Genomic DNA, 18,709 nt, shown 5'->3' with positions numbered 1-18,709 from the left:
TATGCACGTGAAATAAGAATGAAATTACCTGAAATTGGAACCCCTTCCATAGGTATGGCAGGAAATGTAACAGATTTAGTGATCACTCTTTGATTTCATGTCACCTTGATCATGCTCCGAATATCCCTGTAAACATCTCTTTCATATTAAGCATCGTTTTCCATGTTTACAGTGTTTCATGATTTTTCAAGATGGACAAATCAGATACCGCCGTTTTTAGAAAAAGCAATTTCCTAGCATTGAAACAAAATATTGAGACTCAGTTCCATGAAGTTTTTCTCGTTGAATCAATGTGTCACGGAATTTTCATATTCCGAGTGGCCATAATGGGAAAATAATCATGGTTCGTATGCGTGTTAGTTGTATATTTCTGAGTTTTAGAGCATTTTTTTGACAAAAATGATATAACTGTGGTATTCAAATGTGACTTTGAAAGAATCCAACATATTAAAACGTTAAACCTATTGTAATTATGTGGTTTTTAACAATAGTGCCTTTGGCAAAATAAAAACAGATTAATTAGCATCTGAAAGAGTGGGATTTTCAGCATCTCCTTTAACTAAGCTGGGCGTTTATGACTCCTTATCCTGTAGCATAAAGTGATATTTCTACATTATGTGTTACATTTAAATGCCATAACCACTTTAATTCCTACGCAAATATTTGAAAAGGCATGAGATACATTGTTTTGAATAGTAAATATTGAGAGTGAACTGATATTTATGTCTTTAGTATTCCATCTTAAATGGACAAATTTCCCAACGAGGACAAGACAAATAGTTGAGACTGAAAAACTAATCTTTTATTAGTCCTCACTTTATTCCACACCGTTGGAAGTGAATATAGTTCATATGGTGATGCTCAGTCTCAAGGCTCCAATGAGCAGTGACGATTTGGTCATAAGGTCAAAGAGGTTTGCAAAGTTTAGAGGGGATAATGGAGGGGAAATATCCCTAAAAATAATCTAAATCGTGAGGAAGGGATCAATTACGATCGATGAGGTCGACCAATTAAGTAATAGTCTGCAGCGGCGAGGGAGATGAATCAGAGAAGAGCCTGGGGAGGGGTGGAAAAAAACGAGCAAAAGGAAATGAGATAGCATGTATACTTTAAGCGACAGGATGGAGAAAGATGTACCGGGTGAGAGGCAATGGGAGGAGAAAGGAAATTGAGGGAGGAGGGTACAAAAATCACTCCTACCCACCCGCGCTTCCTGGTCTCTCCCCGGACGGATGGGGATGAGTTCCCCACCGCACACCAACCTCTGTCCTCCCCCCCCCCTAGCGGCGGCGGCGGTGGTGGTGTTGCCAAGTCCACTCACCCCCTCGCTCTCGTCTTCATCTCCTTCCTGTGCCGGACCATCACTCTTCCCTTCCTCTCCGAACAGCCACGGCCACTTCCTCTCTAGATGAGAGAGAGAGATAGAGAAAGCCAGAGCAAGAGAGGGGGTTGGCGGGGAGGACGAATGCGGGGTTTGTGAAAGGGAAGAAGAAAAGATACGACAGGTTTCCCCTTCTCCCCAACTTTCATCCTTCCCTTCAGCCCATTCGTATCCCCAGTCTCCTCTCCTCTTCTCTTCCTCGCCCTCCCGCTGAATGAAACGAGGGGCGGAGAGGGGAGAGAGGTCCGGACGGCGGATATCTGCGTCGCAAACGCGCTTTTCGAACGGCCATAAATCTGTCACCGCAGGGTCTCTTCATCGACGTTTTGTCGGTGTGGATGGGACGAAAAGGACATGGGAGTCAAACCGCTCCCTCCAATCCCCGATCTGCGCTGCCGCCGATTCGACAGAGCAGGGCTCTCGACGTGGATCGGGCCCTTCGTTGGGCTCCTTCCCCGTGTGGTTCTCTACCGCCACATGAGACGGCCCTTACGGTCCTGTGGCATGGTTCATGTCCATCCTCGTGGGTGGGAGATGATCACATTTTACGTCAAGAACGGTTTCGCGTCCGAGTCTGAAATAATGCGTACTCCGGGATTGATTGATTTTCCGCCTGCCACAGAGAAAAGATTCCTTTCCTTTGTAGGTAGGACGTCTTCATTTTAGTCCCAGTCTTTTTTCATCCTCCAGAACAGGAACTTCGCGTATCCGGGTGTTTTGTTGGATGATAGGCGTGCAACTCACTGCGTGCCTCGTGGAGTTGAAAGGGTGTGAAATGTGGCCATATAATGGAGTTGAGGCGGTGAAAAGTGCACGGACTTGTCTCTCTCGAGTTCGCAGCGACAGCCCCTGTTAAATTCTCTGGGTTGTCCTGCAATATCCACCCGGTAACCCCTCGGGTATCATTTGGAGAACATTTCAAGGGCGTTACCCGAGGTATACGAACGAACGTTAAATTGTAATCCCAGACACCTTTTGGATGTTTAGGATAATCCCGATGTCGGGCCCTTTCCCTTTCCCCATTTCATTCCAAAGGCTAATCAACAGCCAATCTACAGCAATTCGAATCTCTCTTTCGCTTTCCTAAATAACTATTGTTCACTATAGAATTTATGGTGATGCAAAGAAATTTATATTTAGATCTATTTTATATATTTACGTAATTAAATTCATTGTGTCCCAAAACGGTTTGTAAATAATATTCTTTTAGTAAACAATATCCTTATAAGTGTGTATAGTAAGAACGATCGCTACCTTTTGTCGAAATGTATCGGAGCAAATGAGGAATATTTTGGATGATTGATATTTGTCAACCTAGAATGAAAGCTCCTCCCACTGAATCAGTAAAATGTCATTCTTTTATGTTACCTTTTCGGAGCGAAAACGTTATCTGCGAACTTTTTTAAAATTTTTATATTTCGAGCAGTAGAAAAAAGTAGGAAGTTGGTACGTTTATATTCTCAAAAAACTTATCCGTCGATCAATGTTTTACACCCGAATTTTATCTTTTCGCAAATTTATTGTTACGAAGGAAGTGTCAAGATTCTTATGGTTTCTAATATTACATTTGGAAAATATTAGGCACCTGCTATTCAGTAGGATGTTCTTCTCTCCTATCTGAAGTATATTGAATTTTAATTTCGATAACTTTGACACTTTCTGTACCCCTTATTGCGCTATTTAAGTACAAATAAATATAAAGTTATTAATTATGATGAATTGAATTTACACGGAAACGTTTTGTAATATGTATGAATGGGACACATTTTGCGGTTTATAAAAAAAATTTAAAGGTTATTTATATTGTATTCCTTGACTGAATTTTGCTATGAGAGACAATGGAAATGTGTGCATTGATTTACGTGTGGCAAATCATTGGTGATGGATTTTTCATTGATATCCTGATCCCTGCTTTATTTTCAAATCGATATTAACTCAAATACGTTACTCCTTCTATTTGACGATAAGTTAAATTGCGCGATTTCTTGGACCCTTCCGTAAAGAGAAGATAAATGCCGAGGTCTGGTTTAGCTCTATCTGTCCACCCTCCCCTACGAAACCTAACGCATACCAAGCTGTGTATTTCTAATTGCACAAACGATCTAAACTATGGTATCCTCAATAAAAAACTGAAAATAATCCACCACTGGTAATTATATTTGTTATCTTGATCGAGTGCGATTGGGAGGAGTGAAGTCGCAATATGAAAGGGGGTGGCGTAAAAGTTGGAATCGGACGTAAACTCATTGCCGATATAATTCAACACTTCTCCCGCGTTAATGCAATGGAAGCGTGCGATACGATGACAACTGATCAGGAAGGCGGTGGAGGCACGTTGGGAGGAGGGGAGGATTGATTACGGTCGGTGGTAGGAAGGTTCCTTGTGGAAATCCCTCGCCATGACATCAGCTGCGGCACGAGGTCCCGTTACCATCTTCCCCGGAAACTCCTGGCGGGGGAGAGAAGACGGGGCAGGGGGAGGAGGGGCCCATCGCTTGGATTCTCCCATTTACCTCGCATATTTCTCGCTCGATAAAGACTATTGTTTTCAAGGCCTTTCTCTCTTTCCCTCCCACCATCTCCCCCCCTTTCACTCTCCACTTCGAACCCCTACCCTTCCCTCCCCCTTAATGGCGGATGACGCCATCGGCTGGTATCAGTTTTCGGTGCGATATTCACCAGGTGACGTCACGCTTTCTTTCCCCGCTCATACCCCATTGTCATCTCCGGTAGGTTTCACCCTCCCCCTCCTCCCAGCCCTTCCCACAACCCACTGCATTCCCGTAGTCTCTCATCTGCTCCCTTCCACCCCCCCCCCATCACCCTCAAAACTCCAGTCGATTTCTTCATCGAGCCTCGCGTATGATGTGGTCGCGGAGCTCATCGTTTTTTCGAGGGTCCGTATGGAGTTTTGCGTAAGGCTCCCGGATCAGTACACTGGAGTGATACGAATTCGATTCGATTGACATTTGCAACAATCTCCCATAGGTGTAAACTGATGTAGAGGAGAGCCTGGGTCAATGCGGGTCTCGGATTGGCGACCTGAGGTGCGTATCTGAAATGGTATCTATTATATACACCCAAATATTTCTTGAGTACATTTAATATGTACATGTGTTTATAGCCATGGGTTTATGAACGAAGTAATTTCAGCCTCGGTGAACGAGGTGCACTCGGGCATTTAGAGGAAAAAATGGAAATATATGTATGAGTGTGTATATATATACATATATATATATATATATATATACATATATATATATATATATATATATATATATATATATATATATATATATATCTGGTCCGTCTCCTTCGGTTGCCCATGGTAGGATGACACATAACTAATAAGCAACGGAGTCGTTAATTCATCCAATGACGCAATCCGGGCTAAGCTTGGGGGGATATCACTCTTCAATATTGATTCCTGTTTTATGTGCATGCCGAGGAAGGATTTTCGCGAGGGGTTGCTAAAATTTTACTCTCTGCTCCGCGGAAAATTTCCGATCCCTTCGTTAACAGCATTTCAGAATTTGGTATTTGCGTGAACCCGAAGTAGAAATTTAAAGAAAACCCTTCAAAGTATGGCTACTTATTAGAGAGGTTCTCCTCTATTCCAATTGTGTGGATCTTATCGTATGTTATATGATTGCTGACTCCCATTTAAGGGTGGAATTAAACAAATTGTCATGAGGAGATAGAAACCTCTTTAATTTAAATTGATTTTATCAATTCGTGTGTACTTCTATGAAGCTTAATTATCACTGCTAACTATATTATTCGGGTTTTAATGGGACAGTCGGTATAATAACCTCCTCGTAACAATTAGAACGGCATACATTGTTTTTCTCCACTCATTACTTAGTCTTTTGAAGGCAGGACAGAATGTCATTCAAAATTGAATAATAACTTCCAATAAATATGTTAGCCTTTTTGTATCATGTAGAATTCTGTTAAACGTTAAATTCTACCAATCTCTTTCAATATTAGTATTGCGCTTTTGGAAAGGAAAATATTCATTTCATGACTCTCATAAAACATGGGTTAAAATAGTATTTACAATTTAAACTATTTACTTTAATGCATTGATTCATGAGCTGATTTTTACTCATATAAAGTATTTGTGTCAGTTTAGAGATTTTATACCAGAATATGAATAATGAATACATCAATTCGAACCAGTGAACGTTGTTTTCAGTATTTGACCTGCGTATGTGATTTTTGTTCTTAATAATTTACTATGCGCCGACTGCCAATGTATCGTTAGACATGGGAAGTTACATCCAAAGTCAGCGATGACATCATTTTCGGAAAAGAATTTGGTCAAAATATGGAAATTTTGTAGATTCTCTTCTATTTTTAGACGGTTTGAACTTGGGTGAACCTGAGTGAATTTTGAGTTGGCAGTCCTGTAAGCAGAAAAGTTGGCAATCGATGAAGGCAATGGAGTTTGATATCTTGGTTGCTCTAGCAACAGAGCGTCAAATCAACATATGATATCAAGGCGCCCGGGCAGATATTTGGGATTTGACCTTTATGTAAAACCGATACGGAGAGCCGTTTGGAGAACACACGTAGCTGATTTTGCCAAGAGGTAAAACGTTCTGAGTATTAAAAGCGTTAGAATTGTCATTCCTCTTGTGAATCAAAAATATAGCTTTCGTTTAGATATCTAAATTTCGCTGCTGGAATTCATTGGAACCGAAGAAATGCCCGAAAATCATAAGATAATAATGCAAGAAATCAAATGATCCTTGAACTCGACGGAAAAAGGTGAGGAGAGTTCAGGTTGGAGGAAAAGGTCGCCAACCTCGATATTTCGACTAGAGAATTTTACAAAAGTTTTGACCCGCGTGGATTTTTGATGGTTTTCAACGAACCCCCAATTAAACTTTCTCCAAGGAAGCTTTACTAGCACTTCACGCAATTCACGTACACCCTTGGTTACCCCATAAAAAACTTAAATTTCGCTGGCGAAGTCAAAGCAATGATGACAACTGGCTACTTGAGATTGAATTAATGGAAAATTCACAATAAAATGAAATCAATATCAACTGACGTTATATATCACGGTATAGGGGAGACAAGAAATTTTAGCGCCCTCATGAATATATCTTCTGCGACTTCTACGAAAATACATTAAGCCCCCTAGATTACATCTTCGCGATAGTAAACCTGTGTGCTTTGTTATCAACAGATAACCTATCTTGGAAGCCCAGGAAATCATAAATTTGAGATATCACGAAACGATATAGGGTTCGATGATCGCCATGCTCTCCTTGTAGGTAAAAAAGTCAACAGCTTACCGTAATCATTAGGAAATAAACTGTGGATGTTCATATACAATAAACTCGTTAAGTTACAGGTACACCTATAGCTAAAGAAGTGGTGCTTTATTCCAATTATGAACTTGTTATCTGTACAGGGATGATATTCTTACTAATAGTGTATTCTACTTTCCAAGATGTTAAATTGCTTGCACAATGTAACCATCCTCGTTTTTAAACGACCAAAAAAACGCGAATGGACATGAGAGTAGTAAACAAACATTCATGATTATATTGTGAGAAATATTTCATGAATTTTTATGACCACGTTTCCATGGGAATACTTACAAAAAACTGGGCAGAGGAAAAATATTGCCTATTTAATCTACGTACTTGTATGTGTCTCGGTCTCTGAGATTAGTCTATTGTATTCACGTCTAATTCTCCCAATGATAATTGTGGACACAGCAAATTGCCTGAAATGCGTGCTTGGTAGAAACGCCTGCCGTAGGGGGTAAGGGGGGGGGGCGGAGGGAGCGCGTGTGGCGGACGCTTCCGATTGTCTTTCATGGTGAGGAGAAGGGGGTCAGCTGCACGCGAGACGGTCGCGAATAAAATTTCGTGTAAGCGCAAATGGGAAAAAGTAACGGTCAAAATGAAAAGGAAAAGCTCTTGTACTACGTGGAGTGTGTTTAAAAAAACGAGTAACGCTATACGTAATGACTAGATAATTAAATGCATTGAGTCTCTCCTCCCAAACCCTACCACCTACCGCCGATACGAATATTGCGCACGGAAGAGGGATAACTTTTCTTCTCTCCCCGACCAGAATTGATTTTTGGTTCGCGTGTCCGCCAACGTTCCCTTAATGCGCTATTGGAAAAAATGGACACGCAAATAAAAGATCCGAGAGAAAGCAGGGAATAAATTTACATTCCCGATATTATAGCTTCCGAAGGACGAAAGGACGAGCTGGAGGAAGCAAGGCTATGATGCAGAGGAGGGGAGAGGGGCCCGAGTGGGGTGGGGCGTAGGCGGGGCGGGGAGGAAGGGGTGAGGAAAGAGCAGGAAAGGCCAGACCAGGGAACGGTCGAGAGCGTACCGAGGGCAGAAAGAGGTTCTTGACTTTGGAGAGGGTCCTTTCGAATTGTCTTTGAAAGCATGAAAACATCAATACATACGGCACGCTCCACTTGTACCTTGTCTTCAGGCAGCATGTCACGATATAAACGAATGGATTGACTTCTTTTGAAAATAGTACGGTCGGTGATCACATGAAAATAAAATAAATGATATTTGTTTTTACGGACGACATTTTAAATATATATTTAGCCGTAAATACTAACCACTGTGTTTACATTTTTGGTAGTGTATGCATGTTTACCTTATATGTGATTAAGAGAAAAATTCGTGCAAGTTTCTGTTTTCTGAGGAAAACTTTTCAAAATAAATGGTGGATGGCACGATCATCTGTCCGCCGTAATTGAGAGTGACAGCGCACCAGAGTTTTTTTGACTCTTTTCGTCTAATTTCACTTGCCTTCTTTTTCTTTGTCTCTCACGCAGCCTCAGTGTTTGAAATACTGGGATAGATTGGCTTCGAATTCTTCAAGTTCTCTCAAAGCAAAACCATGACGTCGTCATCATAAAAAATAATTGAAGTCACTCTAAATGGCATCACTTCACAATGCGAATAACAGGCACTAAGGGTAGCGACCATTAGGTTTCGATATAAATGGTGCCCTTTTCCAGTTCTCGTACTAGAGGCACACCGCCACTATGACAACCAATATTGACTACTCCTCAGTGATAATTGACGTAAATCACGGAAGTTGTATTTTGATAGATAACGCGATCTATTTCTGACATGAGTCTCGTTAAAAGTTTCCGTCTTAAAATTGTTAAACCTGACGTTTTCTCTGCCTGATAATAATAACAAAAATTACACAACGTCCTAAGCACGCACCTCCATTCTAGTTCAATCTTTTGCCATCTTGAGGAGAAATAAAAAAATTGGCCCTATCGGCGCCCGCGAAGTTTATAAATAGTTTGACGTGACTATAGTATGTGGATAGTAATGAGCGGGCGGATGATTCACTCTTGGCCGGGGGACGTTCCTTTTGTCCCCACCACCCGTAGAAGCCAGGGACAGCGGACACTCCCAGTGGCCTCCGAACCGTGGTTACCGTAGAATTAAGGAAAAAAAGACTTTTTCCCCGTCCATACGACCATCCATGGTCATTCTCTTCGCCTCGTGGCACGAGACTCACCACTCACCGTCATGCCATATTACTCTCGATCCACGCTTCAAGTTGAAATTTCAATTAGTAGAAAGAAAGGCGCAAATTTTACTTTAGTTTTTCATGAACTTGTATTGCTGCCGTTTTGTCTTCTTTGGTACATCACACCTGGCACTGAGAACCACCTATTACTACCACCCCTTACAGTTTTTATTTTCTCAACATCCCCGCCGCAACGGTAACTACCTTCGCCTTCTTTCTTCTAGCGATCCGCTCTCTCTATTTTCAACCTCTCTCTCTCCATATCTGCCTCTCCTTCAAGTCGCAAGAAGTGTGGGAAAGGGGAGGGATTGGGATGGAGAAACCTTGGTTGTCACGCGCCATTTAAGAGACTGAGCTTTTACGCTAACAGCGATCCTTCACACGTCATTACTGGCCATTGATCAACTTTTTAAGGCATCGAAATTTGGATATGGATTTTCTTCGCCTGTTCATGACAATGCCTTTCGTCCTTGGCACATTTATGGAGTCTGATGACGAGAGAGAATGCACATTCCCTGTTGGAAATTGCGTTATTTAAGGAGAGTTTGGGGTAGATATCACGTAATGAGTATGTTCAGTTTCTTTTTTTTTGTGTTTGCTCATGGATTAATCTAAGTTGACCGAGCTTGAAAGCATCGGTGAATAGATTGCACGATGGGAATTATTGACTCACTGTTATCAGGGTTTCTCTTGAAACGAGTAAATATCGCCATGATGTGAATATTACGTCTAATATACCGTAGGATGCTGTGACAAGTTCTCAACACGTTTTACAGAACGCTGATGTTACTTCATGTATCAACACTCTTATTCAATGCAGGTATCTTCACGGTATTACTTAAAATGCAAAATTTTATGGAAAGTAAAGCCTTAAGTTAATAGATCTGAAACATTCATTGCATACAATTACAACATCACTTCAATATTTTATTTCTATCTTGAAATCACAGCAGTTTAATTAAAAGCAATATATTATTATATCTTGCAATATTGCATCCGTAACGTTTCACGAAGACATTTGAAATGGTGCTAAGTTCATCATTGATACACATTGTAAAACATTCACCATATGCTATTATTATTTTAAAATTTTGTAGCGACATCGATTTGGTAGCTAATGTAATTGAATTCATAATTAAGGTCAATTCTAAGTTAAATTCAAGGAAATAGTCGAGTATTAGGGTGGCGGTATTAATTAGTGTTTTAAGGATTTCCAAGCGATCTGTTTTAGAATCTGGCAAAAAATCTCCTGCAAGACACCACATTAATGCCCGAGAAGGTTCGGAGTTAATGACCTTTGGATTAGCCCGCAAACATCATCTCACTGCGATAATCGTTTTGGCATTTATAATGATAGATATCGATCGAAGTCGATAGTTAGGAAGGAGGAATGGCCCTTTACAATTGATAACGAGATATTTAATATTTTTTTTTAATTTTCCTCCAAGCATCAGGATATAAAAAACCTTGATATTATGATCACATCGATAGAATGGAGCATAATTAAGGTGTCCCAGAAAAATATCAAAAGACGCATTTAGAATAATAACTTGAGTCTAATTCAGGTTTATCTGTAACCGAAATTTCATCAATAATATTTATGCTGTTAAAGTATGGAGCTCGAAGCCCTTTGAGCATCTACAAGCTCTTCAGTGCCTTCTCCATGGAAAGCCATAACTTGAATTTAGTAATTACTTTACGTTTTAGAGTTACCAAATAATGTGTTGACGATATATGCTGGATGTAAAATTTTTTTTGTAAATTGAAATTTCTTCTGTGTTGAAACGATTATTGATATTTTTTAAAGTTAACCAGCTCCAGTTATTTAGGTCAATATAAGTTGATCTATACTTTATAATTTGCGTTATGTGATATTTGCATTCGTGTGACATTTTCCGTTTATATTATGGTCACTGACAGTATAGGAAGCTTAAGTTTACCTCGAAGAGTTGACGTATTTGATGGGAAACTCGAAATATTATCCAAAATATTTACAGCTAATAACAATAACTTTGAATAGGACAATTGATAGGACAGTGCGTCCCCTATGCGCAAAGTTGATGCCAAATAATGTTGAAATTTAAGTTGCACATGGTGTGAAATTTAACGAATCAAAGCTTATCCTTGCAATTTGCGTATATTATATGGATCGTGGAGAGCCAACAATAATATTTTCTGCCATCAAATGTTTTAATTCGGTTACTTCAAGTATGTTTTTATTATGATAAGTAATATTCATACAAATTACGAAAGATGGTAATATTAACTCATCATTACTCACAGATTACGTTTGGTTGCCTCTTTTTCCTAAATAATGCCATAAGCACCCCCTAGTTGTTTGTGTTTTGATGGATTAGTCGGCAAAATGAAGACAATAATAATGTATGGCCCCTTCATTTATAAATCACATTATTTCACGGTTCGATGATTATATTCACAATGAAATACGACGATGCCGTGCCCAAGGCGGTGCCGTGCGACCGCATGCCATGAATAATGGGGGAACAACAAGTAAACTCCCCGAAGAAAATACCTTGAAATCAGCCTGGGCATTCATTTCCGCCCGCGACAAGATCTCGGTAGGTTAAAAAAGTGTAAGGGCAGCCAACAAATCCCAGCGGCGAGGGTTTACGGAAAACTTACGAGGCAATCATTCCGCGAAAGTGGGTGTTTTCGAGGAGGGAAGAAATACCAGGACCCATTTAATTGGCTGCATTATCTCCCACCACAGCACGACTTATGTAGTTTTTCACAAGGCCTCTCGAGTTGCAAAATGATCCGAAGTCTCCATTTCATTTCGTCCCTGGCAAAATGCGACTTTGGGGGCATATGTGGGGTGTAGGGGGATCTATAAGGGATGGGGTAGGAGGAAAAAGGTAATTAAGTACGCGTGGCGCATATCTCGCAAGGGAATCACCTCTGCCAGCCAGGGAGGTTGGAAGGAGAGGGACAAAAATAAATAAACCAATCCTGCATTAGGCGCCGTCCATTTAAAAGCGAAAGAATGGGGGGGAGAGAGAGGGGGCACTCAATTCGGAGGGGGCGCCTTTATTCCGCCGATCCCTCCCCCACCATGTTTACTCCCCTACCCTCTCTCCAACTCACTCTCACGGCCACATTCGCGTAAACTGTCCGCTGATGGCGCGATAAGGGGACCCGGACTGCAGTTCCCGCCCTTTCCGACCCGTCCCCCTTCCACCCTATTCTCCCACCTCCCCAACCTCCCCCACCTCCCCCACCCTGTCTTCTCCCTTCTCCACGAAACCCCTTCCCGCTCGCTTCAAATACAAAGGCGCATAGTGTAAAGGCCGCCGAATCCGGGTCAATAGTGGAACTCCGCACGATTTATCTTTACCGCCGTCTTTTGGGCAAATATCGGTCGGTCATGGATGGCGGGAGAGATGAGACAAAAAAATCGCCCGGCGGTACGGCACCACCATTTCTTCAGTGCCGACGGCCCAGGAAGAGGTTACGGCTAGCGAGGGAGGGTGGGGGTTGGGACGCGGCGAGGGCACAAAGGGCGCAGACTTGTAGGTTTCAATGGGTTTCCACTGAACTTCGGATTTTTACGACGCGATGGGGATCGGAGGGGCAGGCGCGAGGGATATTAGTTGAAAAATATTTACCCTCTCTGCGCGCCTTCCACTTCCCGTGGCTCTCCTCCGACTGCAGCCAGCACCACTGCTCTCGGGGTGTGTGTTCCTGTGGTCGTCGTAGTGTGACGAGAGTCTCGTCCTATCTTTATCATTGGGAGGGGGGGCGACGTTCTTTCCCTCTCGGTCGCCGTTCTAAAGTACGTCGCGACGTCTCTCCTCCCCCTTTCCCGGAGGCGTTTCAAGACGCACGTTGTGGATGTGAGCGTGTTTGTTTATGCAAGGGCGGCTGAATTTTAGAATTATTAGGCGGTGGAGTTTCCCAGAAATACGATGAATGATAGAGAAAAAAGCTGCAATGATTATTTTCTGATCCCCGCTCTGCTGTCAGAACTGGGTGGATATATTTTGCTGAAATAATCTCCCAGAGAATTACTTCAAGAAGTTCAAGAATAATCTACTGGCGATTCAACACACCGTTACTTAGAAATGTGATGTTTTTGATGCGTTTATTGATAAAAAATATTCATGTTTTCAATGCAAAGTAATTCTTAGTATGAGTGCATGAAAATTTGTATTTTAGAATATTTTTATTAGAATATAGCCACAAGGATATTTTTATTAATGTTTATTCATTAAGTCAAAAGCATAATGATTCGAAATAATTAAAAAACAATCAATGTTACACACTTTTGTAAAGGAATGTGATGTATTAGAACTCAATGGCAAAGTTAGAGACTATCATTCGCTGGTTCAAAATACTTCTAGGGCTCAAATAAGGGTCATGTCATCGATCATAAATCCCACATTCACAGAGCGGTACTACACTGTAGAATTTTGGCCATTAAAATGTATTGTTAGGGGATGATATAAAATTACTATTGAAGCTACTGAAGGCCGCTTAGCGGAATAAAAGTTATGACCTATATTTTGGGCTCCCTTTTTTTACAAAACCAGGCCTCCTCTCCTGACGGACCTCATTATTGGCATCGAGAGTTCCTCCGGATGCAAAGAAGAACTTTTCCTTCCATTTCTGGTGTCTTGGAAACTATTAGGTAGCTTTGAAAAGAAGATAACGAAGCGCGACCTGACATGAATGTGTTTAGGTTTCAAATTCACGTCTAGTGCTTTGACGTTTCCTTCTCACTTTACGTGTGCACGATTTGCTGCATTTCATCAATGACGCATAACAACAAGCAGGACGTGAAATGCTTTTGAAATACCACCACGTGTATTTATGCTCACAGTTAATCCTTCAGATGTGGTTTTTCATCGAACAAATATTTGCTAAGTTCCGAAAATGTACGTCCGTCACGCTCAAATCTCTTCAGTGAATTACAATTTGGGTATATAGTATATCAGTGTGTTTCTAAAGGGAGCATCGGCAAATCTGCAGTTAAAGCAAATATATAAAATATTCTGACACCGAAGTGACCATGACTCAATTCGCCGTCAGTACTTGGTATTGTGATCGTAAAATAGTCTTTTAGAACGTTTTCTTACTACTCGTATTTTAATTGCAATGAAAACAGATGAGCTGGAATGCAATTATTTTTCGTAGTAACTTATTTTAGTATAAGCTCTCTTTTATCGTATAAATACTGATTAAGTTACTATCCCAGTGTTGTATTTACAGTATAGTGTACAGTATGTATCTCGGGTATTATGACATAATCTCAGAAAATCTTCATAAACACTTTGGAGCAAGCGTCCGCTAAACATTCGGTGTCCAAGTCACTAAAAAATAAATTTTGAACGAAGTATTAATTTTACACTATTCCAAAACTACTTTTTCGGATATTTTATAGTTTATTTGAATCATGTGATTGAACAACAAAGTTCTACAAAAAGCAATTTATTATGCGCAATGTTGCTATTGACCTTATTATAGTTATTGATATCTCTGGAAGTTATATGACTCGTTGGTATTCGAATTTATACCTGATTTCACCATCAAAGCATTTGCTACGAGGATCCGGGAGACAAGGTCGCGTCACCGGAAGAAAATTTAGTGAAGATTGATCGCGGACCAATGGTGAGAGGCGGCGGATGAAAACTCTTCTAGACCCGACCCAAAGGGCGTCCGGGTGGGAAAGAGAGTGAGGGAAAGAGGAAAAATATTCCCAGTGTGAGATGTTCGCTTTGCCTGACTTCCATTTAATCGCGCAGGCAGGATCAACTCTGGGCGGAGGGCCGATTGGGACGAGTCCACAAAAGCGTTACGGAGCGCTATTCGTTAAGCGAGTTATAAATAAAAAAAAGAGAGAGAACCGGTTGGGGGGGGAGGGCTGCAGACCTTTATGGCGAAGGAGCGCACATCCTTTTCGCCGCCCGTTTGCTTCGGCTTCAGGGAAGAGGATTGAACGAACCGCGGGAGCGATGGGTGGGCGGGAGTGGAATGATGGGAACGAGGCTCACTCGCCCTCCCGAAGCCGCTTTTCCTTCCGCCCTCTCTTCGTGGGGCTGGCCGTTCGAGTCGGGAGGGGCGGGAGGGACGGCGCGCGGTCCGTTTGAAACGGAAAGGTCGATGCGACGCCGCCGTCGACGAAGGCCTCGGGAGCTTCGAAGCGCTCTCTCTCTCTCTTTTCCCTATCGACCCGGGCCCCCAGAGGTGCGCGCTGTGACCCAGTGAGTGAGCGAGATTGGGCACCGCATTGGACGAGGGCGTGTGAAGCATCGGTCACGCCGTTTAAAGCACCTCCTCTCTCTTTTTTCCCCCATCTACTCCTGGCCACCCCATCACGACTGACCACCCCCCGCTCCTCACCCTCCCATCCGCGTGCACACGCCTCCCCTCTTTCGCTCTCTCCGCGACACTTAAGCCATTCCGTTGCCCTCCTCTCGTTACGCCACTCACCCCGGACAACGACAACATCGCAGCCGCCGCCGCCTCCTCCCCCTCGGCCCCGCCCCGCTCGCCCAGCAATCCTCCGCCGTCCCACGCACACACACGGGACGCGCGATTGCTCATGCTGGGGGGCGGGCCTTCCTCCGCCTCCGCACTCCCCAGCAGCGGCGGCGGCCACACCTCCGTGGGAGCGGCGGGGGCGCGGCGAGGAGCGGCTCGAGGGGGGGAGGCACCACGGCGTAGGGGGCGGTCCCATTCACCTGAGTAAATGGGGGTGTGTGCTAGCAAGAGGGGGTGTGTGAGAGAGAGGTCGTGAAGTGTTATCGCAACTACTTAGTCACATTATCGACGCCGCCATAAGGTCGAGTTAATGAGGACTTATCGGGTGAGCGATAACATACGAGTGGTTTGGGAGTAATCGCACATGTAATTTTAGTTGGGGAGTTGAGTTGAGGAAAAATTACCAAGCAAATCGCAATGGTCAAACGGGGAAGGGGAAGATCCGTCCCACGAGGTGCCAAAATTTCTGCGAGTGTTTTTTACCATTTGGTTCACAACCATATCGATGTTTAACCGTGCATCGGCCTCTCTTCCTTTATCACCAGGGACTGATTTATGGAAAAAAGATTCTGATTCAAACGTAATGACTTTTAGTGTACGAGTACATTGAGGTATTTATTCTGGTTGTATTTTAAAAACAGCGATTCAAAAGATGTATTTTTTAAAGATATTTTCACTCTTATCCGTGATTAATCAATTTCTTAGAATTAAAACGACAGTATTTTAACTAAATCAAGGAATAGAACGGAATACCGAGGTGTCTCAGCTAAATCCGTCGATTGGTGTGCGTTGGCTTTATGAGCATAATACTCGGCGACCAAAGACCATCGATGCCCCTGGCGATATACTTACGAGTAGTTCTACACGTTTTTTTTTATTTCGCCGTTGAAGAAGCGGGATGCTGAAAAGTAACGTTCATGTGAGACAACATTTGGACTCGATTCAGGGTAATAGTGTTTTAATATTTCCTCGTATTTACGTTTTCTCGTCCGTGGCCCAAAATAAGTACAGTGAAACTATTAGCGGCAGAATTTTTGAATGAGGCATTCTTGAGTTCAATTTGTCATTGGTTAGTAATGGCGCCGTGAGTAAGAGGTGCCTAGTTACCATCTGAATAATCACAGAGCGTTTTCAAAGAACTCAATGATATTCGGTTAACATGACGATGCTTTCTATTTAACTTTCACTTCAAAAATTAATTAATCAATAGATATATAAAAAGCAAGCCTATTTCTTTAATGAAGAATCTTCATATTTTTCCTTGTTTTGCAATCATTAGAATTTTTATCGGTATTATTTGTTCATTTTTGGTAAAATACTGCTAAGCCTGAAGCTGCTGGTGCCAATGTTGCTGGGTTAAATAAATAGTTCCATATTTTGGGCAGACCACTGAGAGTTTATAGACCCCACAGCTGGGATGCAGGTGTAGCTGAGGGAAAGTGCGGAGAGGCGGAGATTTAAATTTATTCAATTATTCATTTTTGAAAAATCTCCGGATTCTATTTTTCACCTGTCATTGGGAATCAATTGTGACGCGTCCGTTTCACAAATAAGGTTATTTATATCGCATGCCTCATTTGCAAACTCTTTTTTTACGGCTGTGGCGTCACTCGCCACTCCTCACCATCATTAGCCCCGAATCTTTTTTGTGAGAATTGTTTAAGTGAGAATATTTTTATTAAACTGAAGAACTAATTTAGTTCCATGTAAATATTTAAAGCATGGAATTATGGTCAGCACATTTTCATAAAAACGAGTTGCAGTAGTCACGAATAGGCATGCATAAATAGATATGTTCTAACATTTTAGTAGGCATTAATTTTCAGTGAAAACGTTTTTAAAAGTTGCAAAAAATTTATTCTCAAAAACTTGACGCGTATTTAGATACACAGATATTGTGCGAAATGGAAATGGGTAACAAAAGCATTGCATATAAAAAAACTTGCGTTTTATTTTATATCCTCTCACATTTCAGGCAGATCCAGCCTTTCTCGACCATCATCTCTTTAATTAAATCATATATTGAAAATGTAAACGCATACATAACTTATGCATATCATACGGGTATGAAATAGGAATTTGTCACAACATCTAAGATAATATGGAGTTAATGTAACTTTAACAAATGAGTATTTAGAATTTTAATTAACCAGCTTTTCGTAAATGGAATACTCTTTCATTTCAGTATTCTTCCCTAAAGTACTGTGTATGAATTTTTTGAACCAACAGTAACCTCAAAATGCTAACTATATATATTTAAATGTATTTTTTACAATTTTTCCTTGGAATTTTCCGCGTTATTGGTTTTATGACTCAGATAAATATGTCGATCGAATAAATATGTTTTACCTAGAAATCAAAAGGATGAGGTCTCGAAATGCGGCCTGGGTGGTTTGCTAATTTATTTTACTGTTAATTTTCCTTTGTGACGTGCGCGTTTAACGTACGAGCATGCGAAAACTATCAAAAAACTTCGATCCCGATAAAATCACCTTTGCTTGTTAGAATTACTTTGATCAAGCCCTCTGTTTTGTAACCTTAATATTTTATCCTCGATTCTTAATTTCATCTTTTTAACTAACATAACCTTTATTAACTTCTTATTACCTCACCTGTCCAAATTTTAAATATCCTGTCTGTTTCTGAAATAATTTCCTAAAGTTTCATTAAATGACTCGAGAATGAAGTGAAATTTCATGGAATTTGAAAGAATCTTGAATAATTTTCAAAAGACTCATTCCAAAGGATAACGCACGGTTGTTGACTTATAGATTGCGCTTCGATACCAATGTGAAACATAAAATTTTCTCCCACTGCAATTAGTGCCCACAAAACATACTTTTTTCTCCCCAATTACAGCAGTCTTCTTAGTTTCCCGCAATGAATTAAAGGCGAGCCGAAGGGCAAGAATGACCGTGCACGCCCGATCCCTCAAGATAGGCCATGATTTTCCTGGACAAAACATGCAAACGCCCTTGCTTGTAAGCAGGAGTCTCTCCCGGTCGTTGTGCCCTCTCCATTTCTCCCCTATCTTTCTTTCCCGAAAGGCCTTGAAGGATTAGCCTCTGCCAAAGGTTGCCTGCCAGATGGGAAGGGAGGGAGCGTGCGAAAAAAATCAATTGCTTAATGTATTCGGGGCTTTCCGCCGGACGATATCTCCGGCTTCCGTGAGTTCATTCACATTTACATGCGGCGAAAGATTTTTTGGCTTGGAAGAGTGTGCTTGCTTTATCACAAATAGGCGGAATATAGTATGGCTTTTCTAGGCGGGAAATGGAC

The sequence above is a fragment of the Hetaerina americana genome, unplaced genomic scaffold (genome assembly GCF_022747635.1).
Source record: "Hetaerina americana unplaced genomic scaffold, ioHetAmer1.1.p SCAF_1, whole genome shotgun sequence".
Classification (NCBI taxonomy): domain Eukaryota; kingdom Metazoa; phylum Arthropoda; class Insecta; order Odonata; family Calopterygidae; genus Hetaerina; species Hetaerina americana.
The sequence above is the reverse complement of the archived record's forward strand: the minus strand, read 5'-3'. Positions refer to the sequence as shown.